This window comes from Cupressus sempervirens, chromosome 7 (assembly GCF_028749045.1).
Source record: "Cupressus sempervirens isolate cs-2001-9-10 chromosome 7, ASM2874904v1, whole genome shotgun sequence".
NCBI lineage: Eukaryota > Viridiplantae > Streptophyta > Pinopsida > Cupressales > Cupressaceae > Cupressus > Cupressus sempervirens.
In genome coordinates this window covers 138,921,983-138,938,930 of record NC_143124.1, presented here as the reverse complement: position 1 = coordinate 138,938,930, position 16,948 = coordinate 138,921,983, and positions in this window count along the sequence as shown.

Sequence of the window (16,948 nt, the reverse complement as noted above, 5' to 3'; positions counted from 1 at the left end):
ATCTTACTAAAATAGAAAAGGTTGCAAATTTTGTAATAAAGGTGCATCAAGAAATCCTGACTTTTGATTGGCCTAATGACATTGTTTTCAACAAGTGGAAAGAAGAATTGATGTCTTTAGAACGGATGGGAGAAGATGATGAGGTAGATGAGGACTTGGAAGTAATTATTACCTTAACAGTTCATGATGAAGGCAGTGCAAATCCCCTAGTTAAGGTTAATTTACAGGTAACAGAACAAGACACATCATTAGCAAGTCTGATGGCCACATACTCCGAGGAGTTAGAATAATCAAAGGATAAATCATGGATTTTAGAGTTTTGAGAAGATAACAGAAAAGTGACCCACCCAAAGAATATTCTGATGTAAAGTTTTTTTTGTTACATGTAATTTTGTCTTTTCTGATAGCAAAATGTAAATATCTTTTTTCTTATAGGACAACTGCCAGTTCTCTATGCCTGAAGCTTGTTGCATCTCACACTATATAAGTGAGATTCCAGTGCTAGAGAAAGGGTCTGATTTAATATGTAATTTTAGTTTTTACTGAATATGGGTCAGTCCAATTTCATTAGTGAAAACTTTGTGATGTATTTTCTCTACAAATTTTTGAGAATACATTAATGTTTCATTCTTCTAATGCCTTTTCTATAGTCATTTTGAGTTTTGTTTCAGTTGTATACAATTTTCAAAGGAAATTAATACAAAGATGAACTGTCCCCATATCTGTTCTTGCTAAATTTTGTCTCCATTGTTGCTACCTAGTTATTTTTTATGTTTTATAAGCATAGCTTGTCCAATTGAATGCAATTCACTTTAGGTTGTATGTCAATTCATTATTGCTATTGATACAATGAATTAAGTAAATGTTCTAGTGAATTTGATAGGGTTTCCATGGTAGTAGGAAGGATGAATTTTAGTAAGGATTATTGATACTATTGGTTGTAATGCAATCAATTAGATCTATAAATTGAAATTAACTCTAAATCCCAATGGATGAGGCACTGATCTAGTTAATCTAGTTTGCAGATAGAGAGATCATGAACAAGCACCAAGTCTAAAATCCAAATCAACTTTATTTTACTGTTTGAAGAGTATCAAAGCTGGTCAGCACTTATTTGCATATATTTTCTGAGTTTTAATTAGCTACCATTACCCAAAAATATTTTTGAAGTTGAGAAGAATTCTGACTAAATTTGCTTATAAGGGATGTACATTATCTTAAAATGTGATGGAATGAACAAAATATGTATAGGTCAGAGATAGTGAATGAGAATCAAAATGAAACTAAGATATTCTTATTTAATAGCATTCATTTGAATCATCCCTCAGGTATACCCACCTTGGTTCTGCAAAGCCAAAAGGGTAGAAAATCAATCTTGATTTTGTTGAAGTTGGGTTCAGATATGAAGCACATTTAATTGTTCATAGGAAATAGCTGATCCTTAGATTTTTTGTGATCTTTGTTATCTTGATATTAAGTATTCTACTTAATAGTTGAAAAATACCAACACCACCAATACCTCTATTAGTTCCATCACTCACAAAGGTAATCCAATCTGTCATAAAGTAGTAATTCCTATTCAATTTGATACAACTACCTATTCCATGTCATTTCTTCAATTCCTTTTTGAACAGTATGATTGCATAATTGGTAGCAATACCTTACAATCCTGGAGCCCTTATACCGTCAAAATGCATGGTTCTACCATTACTATTCAATTTGGTACTATCCCACAAACTAATGAAATGTGTGCCTATTCACCCAAACTCTAGTTTCTTGCTCCACCAAAGGATGCTCTCCCTAGTCAATGTATCTAGTTCACCCAGCAATCTTCTTCCATCCAGGAGGATCTCACCAAAATAGAATTAGAATTTACTACTACTATTCTCACCAAGGATTTGAAAAATACACCAGAACATTTGAATGTTCTCTTCAGCTTAAATTTGATGAAAATGGAAGAGAAATGTTTTTGAAAAGAAAAGAAAATTATTTTATATTGTCTAAAGTTGATCAAGAGCTATGTGAAGTGGAAGTTTTAGAACTACTTTCCAAAGGTCTCATAAGACCTAGCACAAGTCATTTTTCCTATCATGCAATGTATGTTCCTAAAAAGAATGAAAATGGAAATTAACTAACTGAAAAATGTCTTGTTGTTAATTATATGTCTTTAAATACTTGTTTTGAAAGTAATCAAAATCCACTTCCTAACAAGGAATCCATTTGGAAATGAATCCAAGGATGCAATGTTTTCAGTAAGTTTGATTTGACCAAAGGATTTTGGCAGGTTAAGATTCAAGAAAAATATAGATATAAGATAGTGTTCTATGTACCACAAGGCCTATTCAAATGGACAGTTTTACCATTTGTTATTAAAATTTCTCCCTCTATTTTCCAAAATATAATGTGGTTGGTCAACTAATTACCTTAGTAACAAAGGATTGGACATCCTTCTACATTGACTCTATGACTAAATAGAATCATGTATTTTCCTAAGAACAATATACTGACTTCATTTTATTTGTCAACCCAAGAGTGTAAGCTTGAGAGGGTGGCTGCAAAGTATATGCTCTGATTCCTCTTTAAGTCAGTACAACTAAAACAAAAAAGGAATGTTGAAAGAACTAAGCTAGGAACTGAAATGATATTCTACCTTAAAGCTTAATGTAATGCTACAAATAGTAAATCTACTTATGCACCTATGTTGCAGGAACAGTTCAATGATTTTGTTATCAATGGCTGCAGGAACAGAAGATTTCTACTTTGCAAAGAAAACAAACAAAGAAATAAAATCTATTCTAGCAAAGCAGTTCACTCACCAAGTGGGCCCCCTTGGATGAGTAAACAGAAAAATGATCAAGTCTAAAGGTGGAAAGTTGAACTCTATATTCTATTCATTCATAATAAGACGTTACATCTGAAGGTAAGATTACACACTACTGAACATAATAGTCTATTCTATCTTTCTTCTAGTCAAAACTAGGAAAAATCTCCTTTCAAGGTTACAATGGAAAATATTTAAAGGAAAGATACAACAACTTTCCACTTCTACGATCACTCCATCATTGAGGATTAATTATGGATCATAAATTTCACTACAGAAATATCATTAACTGTATTTCAATCCCTCCAAGAACATAATAGGCTGAGGAAGTTGTAGTCGTTTGTTGCCATTATAGAAATCACACCATATTCTTCTTGTTTTGATGATTCATCAATCTAATTAGCATTGACTTAGTGTTGAAATGTTGACTTTGACATACATGGAAAACACCTACAAAACATTAAACACAACAACTTCTACATGCATACATATTCATTTCATCATCAATGTTAGATAGAGTATATTCAAATTATCACTCTTGCAAATCCTATAGCTGCAGGAAGAAACCTACCCAAACATAGCACGGATGAGAAGATATTTATCAACATGTAATATTCCTTCATTAAACCATACAAATCCATAGCTTCAAGGAAACACAGCATATCTAAACAATCTATACTTCAATCTTCATGTCTTAACATATAGATAATATATTCATAAAAATATAAGGTCTTTTTCTTAAACCATAGAGTCATCAAATGTTTCTTGCAAGATAATTGCCTAAAAATAAGATAAAAGTTCCCAAAATGATGGCCTTTTAGAGGCTCATCATAATGGATGGAATCATCTCCCCATATGCAAAGTTTATCCAACCATATATTGATGACATCTTGATTTTTAGTCAATACTATAACTCTCACCTGGAACATCTCAAGAAGTTCCTATCCATCTGTCGAACTTATGGCCTCTATCTAAACCCTACCAAACTTAGTTGGAGCATTGAAAATCTTGTGTCCATTGGAACCAGAATAGAACCCAATGGTAAGTTATACCCACAAGCTCATCTTCTCAAAAATGTTCAAAATGTGGAAGTCAGAGACAAGAAATCCTTACAATGATTTCTTGGGTTAGTTATTCCAAGATATTGCAGAAGCCAGAAAAGAGTTAAACAAACTCTTGAGGAAAAATTCTCCTCCATGGACAGAGAAGCATGATCAAGCAATACAAAAAATAAAATAGCAATGCCAAAAATTCCCCCTTTTGCGAATACCTAGAAATGATAAAAAGATCTTCCAAATAGATGCAAGTGAAGATTCATGGGGTGCAGTTCTTCTTGAACAATTTTAGACACAAGGCTAAATCAAAGAAGAAATTGTCAAGTTTGAATCTAGATCCTTTAAAGGTTCAGAAATGAATTATCATTCTACTCATAAATAATTGTTAGTTATTGTGAAAGCATTTGAGAAATTTCAACTCTTTATTGGAGATCAGGAGTTCATCCTCCGAACTGATCTCAAAAATCTTCCAGGATTCTTTAAAAAGGAATCAAAAAATAAGGTTGCTCGAGCACATCTCCTCAGATGGGCACAATTCCTAGATACCTTCGATTTCGACACTGAGCATATCGAAGGAACCAAAAATGTGCTAGCTGATTTCCTTAGCCGAGAAGGATGCCAGGTTTCTTCTCACACAGTTAACAATTTGAGTGAAATGGTACATACCACCTTTGGACCTAAACTACTATAGCCTCATCTTCATAGCAATCAAGAATAGAGTCAGCTCAACACCCTACAAAATATGTATCTTACTTCTTATAACCAGCCAAGTTCTATGGAAGATTATGTTCACCAACGTCAAGTCATTCTCCAAGAAGAAGTTAAAGGAGCTCTTGTTGAAAGACATCAACAACAAAAATGCATCATGTTCAAGGATTACGGGAAATTATTCATGGAGAAAATGATAGAAAAGTTGTTTTACAACCTAAACTCTCTACCGAAAAGGCGCAATCTCAAGAAGACATCATACATAATCTCAATTGGGTTTTTAATGATCTCTTTGCAGGTACATGGGATGATGAAGAATTGTATAATACTCAACGATGAGTTCTTGTTGAAGAATTCAATAATGTTCAACCTTGGGAACCTCTGCCTAATAATGTCTGAATGATCATGGAAAGAAAAGAGGAATATAATTATAATAGCATGTGCATTGGCAAAATAATTTGTATACACTCACAGAAGGAGTATATCGAGAACAAAGGAATTGGCATTTCCAAGCCTCTAAAAAACTTCTGACAGATTCCATAATCTAGAAATATCCTTGTCAACCGAAAAATGAAGAAATTTGACAGTACTTGCCGCATATAGCCACCAGTGCCACTATGTTCAAATGGCCAACTAATATTCTTAGTAGCACACATTTTCCAAATCAAAATCAATGGTTGATTCATGAAAATCCAATAGAAGACTATTTCCAAGGATTGTTCCCACATTCTCATAGTCTTATGCCCATTACTTGTAATTATGGATATCTCCATAAGATTATCTTCCATTCATATTTGTCCAGTCTAATTAACCAATTTTGTTTGATCAATATGGTCCAACACAAGCCCAGGTAGAAACTATCAAGATGCATAATAAATATGTGCTACAAGCTACAAAATGAGGTTGTTCCTGATTAATTTGTTCATGTACTGGTTATGCAAGAGGGGCTTACTAAGGAAAATGATGAACTGTGATCAAGAAGTTGTGGTATTCCCATGCTCGCACTTCAATAATTCAATCCTAGCATTTTAAAAAGCCATTACTAAATATAACATTTTCATTTAGCTTGACATTGATAAACATTTTTATGGACTTCAATGTATATATAATAGGTTGACGATTTTCTCTTATAGTGGCCACAGCTGTCATAGTTTAATCAACTAAGGTAGACAAGATACTTATGAGCTTGGATTTTTCGAGCACTAGGGATTGGCCAACTAGCTCAACAATTGTTACAAAAAATTGTTCCTATTTTAATTGTGCTCAAGAATCCATTATGCTATACGATCATGACAAAATTATTCTTCATGGCCTACAAACCTACTTTTCTCTTTCCTTCTACTGTGGCTGATTTTTTTGAAATGTTATATTGATATAGAATAACCTTCATTGTAAAAGTTTTAGATATGAAGGATTATTTGTTTTTCCCTCTAGTGATTTCTAAATCGTCTTTTTCTCTAGCTGAGCAATAACTTCTTTTGTTCAGCCCTTATGCTTATTGTAACTATTTTGTTTCTCTTCTGAAATATTTGAATATTGTGAACATTAGTCTTCTCTTTAAAATCTATTTATTAGTCTAGACGGAGGCTAATGTTTCCATTTCAACAAAACAAAACTAATATTATTTCTGTTAACATGTAGGATAGGAATAATTACACTTTATGTTAAGGTTTGATTTTTAACTTAAAAAAATTATGATATATCTGCCTTCCTATTAAAGATTGTATTTGTCTTGGCTTTATTTTCTTAGAACTTCAAAATAAAAAATAAAAAATTTAATAAATGAGGCATGTTATTTGCATAAAGTTATTATTTCTCTTTTAATATTCTACACATCCTACAAGTTTTTTGTAGAGATTTATAGTAACTCCTATACGAATTAAGATATTGTTTTAGTGTGAAGAGCAGCTCATTGTTACAGTGCCTTATTCTCTTTAAAGTTGCAGAAAAGTTGGAGTACTATTGGCTTTGCTTCTTTCATTAAAATAATGTTCTTATGCTATTACTTAGCTTATTTTGGTTAGTGCTAATTCCTCAGGATATAATTGTGGAATTGGTGGCCACACGAATATATATTTTATTGCTTATTTTTTAGAATAGAAATAAAGTTTTAAAAGAAGAGGAAAAAGATTTTGTGGAGCCAACTGTTATTTTTTGCAATTAGGAGTAACTACTTATTTTCAGGCCCTTTGTTCCCTCTAGTTTATTTTCAATTGCTAACTTGCCCCACTAAAATAGCTAAAGATTCTCAATTACCCTATTTAGAAAATTTAAAATGTCCATGGGTGCACTTGACTGCTTAAAGTTAAGGGCAAAATAAATTTAAGAAGCCACATGAGAATACATTGTAAGTCTCTTTTGTAAAGGTCTATTTTTTGGGATAAAGATTTTGATTTTCAAAATGATTTTAGAGTTTTGTGCCTTCACTTTTCTTTTACACCTACATTTTATTCTACTTACAAGCATATCATCATCTATTTCAATAGCTTCTCATTGAGCATCTTTTAAGTTTTGTAGTTTCTTGCATTTCAACAAGAATTTCATTTCAATTTGCATTGCAATAGTAAAAACACATGATTACTTTCATTTGATTAACAAGATTGCATATTTTTACCAACACGCCTTTTAAACCTATAAGAAGAATCTTTCATAGATTCATCCTCTTTCATTTGGATTTGAAATAAATTTAATAATAACTTGGGAATGCAACACCAGGCTTAAATATTTCAAGGAATTTTACCTTTAGACCATTATATTTAGTAATACATCATTCATGCAAATTTTGCAGCATTTTAATCTCACAAATACATTCTCTTCTTTCATGCCAATAATTCCACAAGCGATCATAACTAATTTAATTTGATCATATGGATCATGTGTCTTATCTCCAACAAATTTAGGAAGACATTCCCTTGACCCCTTAGAAAAAGATGAGTATTGAAGCAAGGCAAAGGGCCCAATTTGAGATCTAATGGATGTATTGAAACCAAATCAATAACACACAACAAGAATTATCTTACTAAAAGATTTTGATCATGATACAGAGTCACCAACTTGCATACATAGAAATGTTTTTAAAGTAAAAGAGAACAAATCAAGTGTTGATCTTTATTTTTGTCTCCCCAACTGATTCAGTTGATTTGAAGTTGAATTTCTTCTAGTAGTAAAAGGAGTAAGGATGAAGTTTTGAGAAGTGTACAAGAGAGTATAACTCTCCAACACAATTTTTAAGATACTATCTCTCAAAACCCACTTGTATCATCTAATATAATTCAATTTCATTTGACTTAATACAAAACTAATGGTCTAGTATCATTTGATGAGCATGGTACTTGATTTCCACTCTTCCAAATGTCATCAGGGACAATGCTTTTATTTTTCCTATTAGATCTTTAAGATTTCCCATCCATAGAGCTATTTCCTTTATCCTACATCTTAAATTTTATAATTATATACTATGATGTTTGTTTTAATTATAATCTTTTTTTGAAAGTGTGCAGCGCCTTTCTAATATATTCCAAAGGGGGGGAACATTGATTTGACCACATAGGTTGTGAACTGTTGAACTTGTATGAAGCTCACCAAACTGATATGAACCATCTTGAACCTGTGAGAACCTCAATAAACTTGATTGATTCAGTTCAAGGGGGTTCAAGGTATGTTCTTCTACTTGTCAAAATTTAACTTACAAACTAGAGAGAAAACATTTTTCAAAGTAAGACATGCAAGTAGGAGAGTTTTATTTGGTTTTATTTTTAAATCGGTATCTATAACTCAGCCAAAAAGTAGCTCTATTTGGGGACTTCTTTTTCATGAAAAAGAAGCCCCAATTAAATATTTGAAAACCAATCTCATTTCTTGTTGATTGATGATTATTGTTAAATTTACATAATTTTTCTCATATCACTTTGTAATGTGGCATTTTATGAAAGAAAGCATTTGCAGAAATTATTGAGTCATTGAACTAAAAAGGGTCAAGCTTGAGGCTCAAGTTCAAAAGAACGATTTCATCAATTCAAAATTATAGGTTAAAGGTATAGTCTCAATGGGCTCAATGGTTCAGGTTCGTATGTCCATGGATACAGGTCCAAACCAGAGTTCAGCAATTCAGAGTTCAATGATCTAGTCAAGTACAAACAGTTTCAAATTCAAAGGTTCACTCATTCATAAATATAGAATCAAGTTCAAAATTACAAAATACCAGGTAAGAATAAAAGGGTTTGAAGAGGTTTCATTTAATTTCATGAAAAAATTGTTCTTTATTGGATGAACTTGTCACATAATTTAGCTCCCAAATTGATAGTGGTCCCTATCAAAAGCCACAAGAGCCTATGAATCATTAGAAATGTATGACAATTGGTTATAATTTAAGAAGCATAATTTGTGTTTTCTCCAACTACATTGGAAAAATAATGCCATGAGACTATGCACATGTTAACAATGATACAATTTGGAAACTGAATACAAGTTATTTTCCATATCAGTGCTCCACTCACTTGGTGACCAATGAGGATCAATATCAACCAAACATATTTAAAAAATAATAATGATAAATGGCTTCACATGATTTGTGAATTTAAAATGATTAGACCACACATTGAAAACTTTATCATCATAGCCAACCAATAGAGATGTTAGAAATGTTGAAATCAATTGAGGGACGTATGAACACTCAGAGTTAGAGGATATACAAATAATCATATGTCAATTCACATGATAGAATTTAAGAGTCAAAGGTACGCATCAAATCCAATCCGATATGAAACTTCACTTCATCTTGAACTAAATTTTAAAGGGGTAGGCAAACAAAATTATGGATATTTTGCAAAATAATTAAGTAGTGGAAGTATCCACAATTGGATCTGAGATCATTTCCAACCCATGATACGACCATCCTTAAACATTACACACTAAGGAGAAATTAAATATGAAAAAATAAGTCAACTTTGACTTTTTAACACTTTTTGCCTAAGAATCAAGCCTTAATGTATGATGTTTAAGTCATGCACAATACAAGGAAGGGGTGTTTGACTTTTATAATGTGGAGATGTTTCGTGATCATACAGAGGATAATAAGTTGGGGAAAACCTAAACTCTACGTAAAGGCTTATTGAAGTTAAAGAATCCAAATGCATTAGCACTAGATGCTATCCTCGTATAGTACTTAAAATTTCTATCAAGATGTTTGAGACATCAGAGTACACCTCACCCATTTCAGGGAGAGATATTTGTCTAAGGAAAATGAAATTGGTTTTAATAGGAGGAAGACTTAGAATTATAACAGAGTATAATCACTTGGCAGTCAGTAAATTGCAGGGTCACATAATAAATCAATACTTATCTCTGATGATCTTGATGCTCGTATTTGATGAATTTCATATGAGTTTGTATGGTTTGTGAAATATAAAAATAAACTTCGTGGGAAATACCAATGAAAGCTCCTGAGAAACATGCAATTTCCATGGTGTATGTAATTGACCCCAAATTAGCCATCTACTTCATTGCACCAACATGTTCAAATTTCACACTCTTATTACTAAGCATCTCTAGTTCAAAAATATGTTGATTTAAAGGAGTGATCTCTTTGTTTTGATAGTGCTCTTGGACCTACATAATCCACATCAACTCACTACCAAGATACATGCCGACTATAAAAGGTATTGTGAACATGATTGAAGATTGGAAGTGTTTGTTTTTATGTATTAAGGGGATATGAAGAAATTTTTTGTGTCTGGCAAAATATAGTTTGACATTCAAATAGATAGTTGCCTCATTAATGGAAAAATATAAATAAAATTTAATAAAAAAGAAATTTACCACTTCTAAAAGCTAATGTGAAGAACATTATTTTATGTTTCATGTTTGAATGTATTTTGATATTATACTTATAGGAGAAATGAGGAGCCAAAGGTTTTCAACAAAAATATAAGGAGACACAAAACATTTTAAAGAATCAATTATTGACTCTAAAAAAGATGGGGAGGCAAGAAAGATAAATATGCAATAGAAAATCAAGAGAGGGGTTGTTCTTCTCTAGGAGTCTATTGGCCATAGAGGAAAAAGTCTATGTTTTGATCTTGATTGTTACAAATAGGGGAAGGATGATACATTAATTTTATTATTGTAGACTTGTTTATGGTGTGGGGAGAAAATGATCAATTGATTATTTTTGTTTATATGTTTGAAATAAGGAGAATTTCTAGTATATTGGTTTGGTTCTACATTTTTCTGACTGTAAACAATTTATTGCTTATGATAGTCCCTATTATAATTCTATCTTGTTTATTTATCAAGTGTTCATATACATTCTACAATTAGATGATTTTATACATTTACATATACAATAATGAACATTATGCTCTTTTTGTTTCTCTTTAAGTTAGAAGATTAAGTGATCTATTGATTATTTGTTTTTTTTCTTTGAATATTTCATATATATAATCATATTAATTCCATGTTGATGAATGAATTTCTATCACCTTCGTGTCTTTTGGTTAAAGGCATAATCAATAATTAATTTGTTGATTCTATGATAGTTTTTTCAATTGTTGGTTGTGTTTGTTCTTCTATTTGGGCATTCTAAGTTTTTCTTCATATCTCTTTTTGAAGGACAAATGTGTTAACCAACAAGCACCTAAGATAATTTTTGACATATCAATATAAGGTTAATGATTTGAAGATTGACATTATTTTCTTTAAAGATTTTATTTTATCCATAAAATTGAAGGTTCCTCCCAACCATCCTACATCATTTTACAACATTTTTACCAATGCCCTTGGTATGGCTACTAAAAAGGTAGCTAGGATTTCTTTTTTACTTTTCTTTGCTCTCTTTATTTTTTTTTTTAAAAAAAGAGGAGTGAGAATTTATTCAAAGTGAAAGAAATACACAAAAAAATAGAGAAAGGGCATCAAACAGCCCTATCAAGATCCACCAAATGATCTAATTGATGGGATAAGTTTTGATCTTGGAGATTATGTCATGAGACTTTATACAAAGCAACATCTCCTTCAAAAAGTAAGCCTGTGTTTCCAAGTCCAAATCTATTTCTAATAAATTCATTATGTATACCTTGTAGCTGCTTGAATCCAGGAGAGTACATTTTAAAGCCATTTTTTAAAAATATTTCAAATGTATAGTTTGTCAAATTTTTATTTACAATTATTAATTCCATTTTCTTGAAAGTTTCCAAATTATTTTCAGCAAATTTATTTTGGGCTTACCTTGTAATAGTGGAATTCCATGAAACCAAATTTAACCTTATAGAGAGATTACATAAAAAAGAGGCCAATCTTCTTGAAAAACTAAAAATCATGCGAGCTGAATCATGGACACAAAGCTTAGTAGACCATCCAAACTTGGGAAAACCTACCAAAACACAATCCAAAACACCTTCCATCCACAAACTTTGCTAACATCTTAGATCTAAAACCATTATACCATATCCTTATTCCTATGTCAGACATATGGTAGAAATACAAAAGCGCTCTATGCATAGAAGTTGTGTTAAATGACATCAATTCATGGAAATGAGATGTAAACCAAGGAAATAACATGTTGATTATAGAGTTTTTAAGTTTTTTTTTATAACCTAAGATTTTGATTCATCCCCAAAATTAGGATGAAAAAGATTATATATATTATTGAAAGGTTTCTATAAAGATTAGCTAAAAATCATTTCTTCGGTTAACTATGTGGGAACCCCAAAAAATAGAGCTAATGATCTTGCAAAAATCCTTGCTACTAAGTTATCTAACCAATATGGAATATGCTCTAGGATATTATTGAAATCATACAACAGAGGCAATGTAATTAAAAAAAAATTCACTAATCTATTTAAAGATGACTCGTGAATTAGTAAACTAACAAAAGCCAATATGCATATCATAAATTAACCAAGTTTATACTTTATAGTTTAGAGATTTTAAAATTATGTCATAAACTATTTTAGGATAGGAAGCATCAAATGATTAAAAATTATGCCATCCCTATACACAAAATATTACTCTTAGAATTTCAATGATGATGACTTAATAATCCATTACTTCAAATAATTATTATTCAAGATAAAACATCACCTTTTTTAAATTTTGAAAGCCTATTCTTTCACAGATCAAAAGTCCCACCATAATATAAAAAAATCCTAGGCTAAATTATGCATTAAAAAATCAACAAAATTTGTAGAGAGCTTAGAATCACATATAAAGATGACCCATGAAGAAAAAGATAACTAGAAAATCTCATAAAGTATATCATTAATTGTTCGAAGTTCATAGCAATAACAATGAGTAGGTAGAATTTAAAAGATTAAAGTTTAAAGTTGTTTTTTTAAGTTTAACTCTATAAACTAGTTTTGGATCAGAAAAGTATCAAAAGAAATAAAAGTATCATTATTCTTCCATAAAGGCCTCTCTCAGGTCCTCAATGGAAGCACACATGGACTTCTCATGCACAAATCCTTCCTCTTCAAAGTAACCTTTGAGCATCTTGCATCATCTATAGGGTTAAATAAAGAAAAAAAGAATAGAAGGAAGTGTGGGTCTCTTTCTTAGGCCACTCTATCATCCCATAAACTTGTAGTTGGCTCTCATCTAATATACAAAAGATTATAATTTGCAGCCCGAGGGATGGTGTGATCCCCCATGATATTCATCAAGACTATAGCAAGGCCCCCCAATATCTCCTTGTTGAACAATTCCCTATGTAACCTAGCAATGAGATCATTATCTGCATAAAAGTATTCAAAAATTGCAATAAACATTGTCGCTATGTCAGCATTAGAGTGGAATCTTTTAGGGAAATTAATATATTGGACTCCAATGTAGTCAAAGATATAAGCTCTCCAAAGAACCTTATTTTTCACAGAGATGAATTGCTTAATCCTATCTATGGTGATGGGAGCATCAAAGGCCATGAGAAGATGAGGATTATGAAGCTTAATGGAATTATGAATGATAGAAGAGTGTCAAACTAGGCTTTTAACCACCTTTAAATAGAAAAAACACTTGAAGTGATGGTAGAAAAAGATCATAAATACAAACACTACCAAAGAAGGAATGATCATAAAGACCTGAATGTGGGAAAGACAGACCTTAGAAAAGAAAGGAAACCCCACCCTATTAAAGGCCAAAGTACATGACTAGTACTCAAAATGGAAATAAATGGGATATCTAACAAAGGACAATCACATCAAATTACATGACACTTTAAAAAATAAGGTTAGAAATTTATTAATATAAAGCAATAAAGAGAGGGGTGGGAATTAGGGAGGGTAAATGTGAGGATAAAAAATGGTTTTATTAATACCATCCACACCCTCATATCTAATTTATCTACAAATCTATTTCCTTCCCTAAAGAATTGGTTGGCAATTATCTTATTAATTTTTTTATATATCTCCAAGGCTTTAGTAAGTAAGAAACCTAATTTCCAATTTGACATGGATTAGGTCCTAAAGGCATTTATCACAATAGTTGAATCACCTTCAATTTCTACCTAGCTCATGTTTAATTTTGAACAAATCCATAATCCCTCCATAAGGGCTCTAAACTCAGCTTTATTATTCATAGTTGGGCCTATTGACTTGGAACATTTAGCCAAGAACTCCCCTTTGTGATTTCAAATATAGCATCCAGTACCAGTAACCCCTAGATTACTCCAAGAGGCCTCGTAAAATTTTATTTTGACCCAATCTCAGGAAGGAGTGGTCCAGGCACATTCTGCATTATTTTTATTTCTGACCTCTTCCTCCTTCCCATGGAAGGGTGGGAGTTTTAAACCTAGCCATATCTTTCTTATCTTGTCATCTCATGGGGTCATTGGTAGAGCTTACCCAGTATTCCTAATAAGTTTTCTATTTAAGATTTTAATAATAGTTACCTTTATTTTTATAGCTATTTGGTCAACAATAATACTTAAGTTCTTAAAAAATCTTTTGTTCCTCTCCTTCCACAATTTCTAGAGAATGATGGATAGAGAGATTATCCATATCCCTGAAATAAACTTCTTGAATTCAATCTTGACCATGACTAAAGTAGGGGGGGGGGGGAAGGGGGTGGGGGGGGGGGGGGGCGGGGGGGGGGTGGGTGGTGCATATATAGTTCATCTTTTGGAAGACCCAGTGTCAACAAGTTGTGGAAAAAGTAAAATTCAAATAATGTGATCACAATCTTCCTTAGCCATAACACACAATGGACATAGAGAAGGTCCCTCATAGCCTATCCTCCTAAGTTTGTATTTTGCTAAAATTCTATTTTGGAGAGTTGGCCACAAGAAAGCTCTAGCTTTCGAAAGAAAAAGGATATCCCAACACAAAGCATAAGGAATTGGCACCTTGGATTGATGCCTTAATCTATTAATATAATTGTATTCATCCTTAGAGTTATACTCACCATTTTTTGCTCTGTCCCAAACCATAATTATTCTTGCTAGGAGAAGGTTATCTTTCTATCTTTCAAAATTGTATATAGGCATTCCACCACTTTTTGAGGAATATTAAAATCTTGAAAATTCCTAAATTTCCATCCCTCTAGGTTACTATTTTCCTATTCCTTATAGCCAATCTGATATGGCAAAGAGTACCTTCCAATTTTTGTCTAGCCAATTGAAGATTAGCCAGGTTAATAATTATCTACTAACCACTCAATGAATCTATCTAGAACCTAACTTGATTCCCCTTCCCTAATTTCTAAGTAACTTTATCCAAGTTAATAGATTGATTGTTGAGCATAAAGTTCCATAGATTAGAACACCTAGTCAAGTTTCTAGTTCTAAGAATGCTTAGTAGACCCCTAGGGTTCAGATATGTATTAAAGAGAATCCCACCCCACTTCAAATAGGGAAATCTAGTCATTCTCCAGATTATTTTTTCTCCAACATCCATGGCTTGGTCTTTGAGATTTTTAATCCCAAAGTCTCCCTAAGCCTTGGGTTTGTAGACATTGTCCCAAATTAATAACTTAGATATTTTATGCTTACTTTATGAGCCTTTCCAAAGGAAATCCTCTAAGGCTTTATTAATTTTATCTCTTATGAACTAGTAAATTCTAGACAAAGATATTATATATAGGAATGCTAGATAATATTGCCTTCAATAGAGTTATTTTGCCTTCCGAGGACACCCATCTTCATTTCTAGGATTAAATCATCGATTCTATTTTTTCCAATAAGAGTATCCCAACTTGAAGGCACTTCTTCCCACTTCTAGATGGATGCTCAAATATTTATAGGGAAATGTTCCTTGTCTTCTAGTCAAAGCACTGCTAATATCTTCTTCCAAGGCTTCCTTGGTATTAAAGAAAAATACTTTTGATTTGATAGGTTTGTATCCTATCCATAGGTTGACATATAGGTAGAAAGGATATTTTTAATGGATCTTTCCTCTTTAATATGGGCTTACCCACATAGTATTATATCATCTACAAATAATTGATGGGTGCTAGGGTTCTCATTTTTAGCCAATTGAATACCCGTAAGAGATTGATTAGACATTAAACAGCCAAAATCTCTACATGAAACTTCTAACATCAAGATAAGGAGAAATAGTGATATTGGGTCACCATGTCTTAGACCCCTTGATGGTGATGAAAACCTTTAGGGGAGTCATTAATCAGGACTGAGAACTTAAGTGAAGAGATGCATTCAAATATCAAGTTGATCCATTTGTTGACAAAACCAAAATATTGCAAACATTTTCTTAGGAACGTGTAGTCTACCTTGTCATAGTCCTTAATTATGTCCATTTTAATTATCATACTAGGGTTTCTATGGAACTAGATTAGATGAGTTTCCTCTTGGGAAATAATAATGTCATCATAACTAGATTTACCAGGATCAAAGCCTATCTATTCCTCACTAATAAGGTAGGGTAGAAGCTTTAGCATACAATTGGCTAAATTCTTAGACAATTGTTTATATAGAGTATTACATAGGGAAATCAGATAATGGTTGTCAAAAAATTCTACAAATTCCTGCTTAGGTATTAGAGCCAAAAATGTATGATTGACCTCTTTGAGTAGGTTGCTCAAGTTTCAAACACCCTCTAGGGCTTGTGTGACCTCATCCCCAATGCAATCCCAACATTTTTTTTAAAAACAAGATGAAAAGCTATTAGGGCCTGGAGATTTACTAGGATCATCTAAAATAGGGAATCATTTTAACCTCTTCCTAAGTTTTCTTAATAGGGCTTCATTATGGTCCTCAGAAATTTGCTCTAGGATATTATTCAGGAAAGAAATTTGGTTCATAAGGGATGATCCTTCTATATTATTTAAGGTGTTTTCAATGAAAGACACCACCTCAAGGGAGATGTCAGAGGGGTATTCTACTAGAACCCCTTCACCATTTTTATCTTAGAGATTTCAT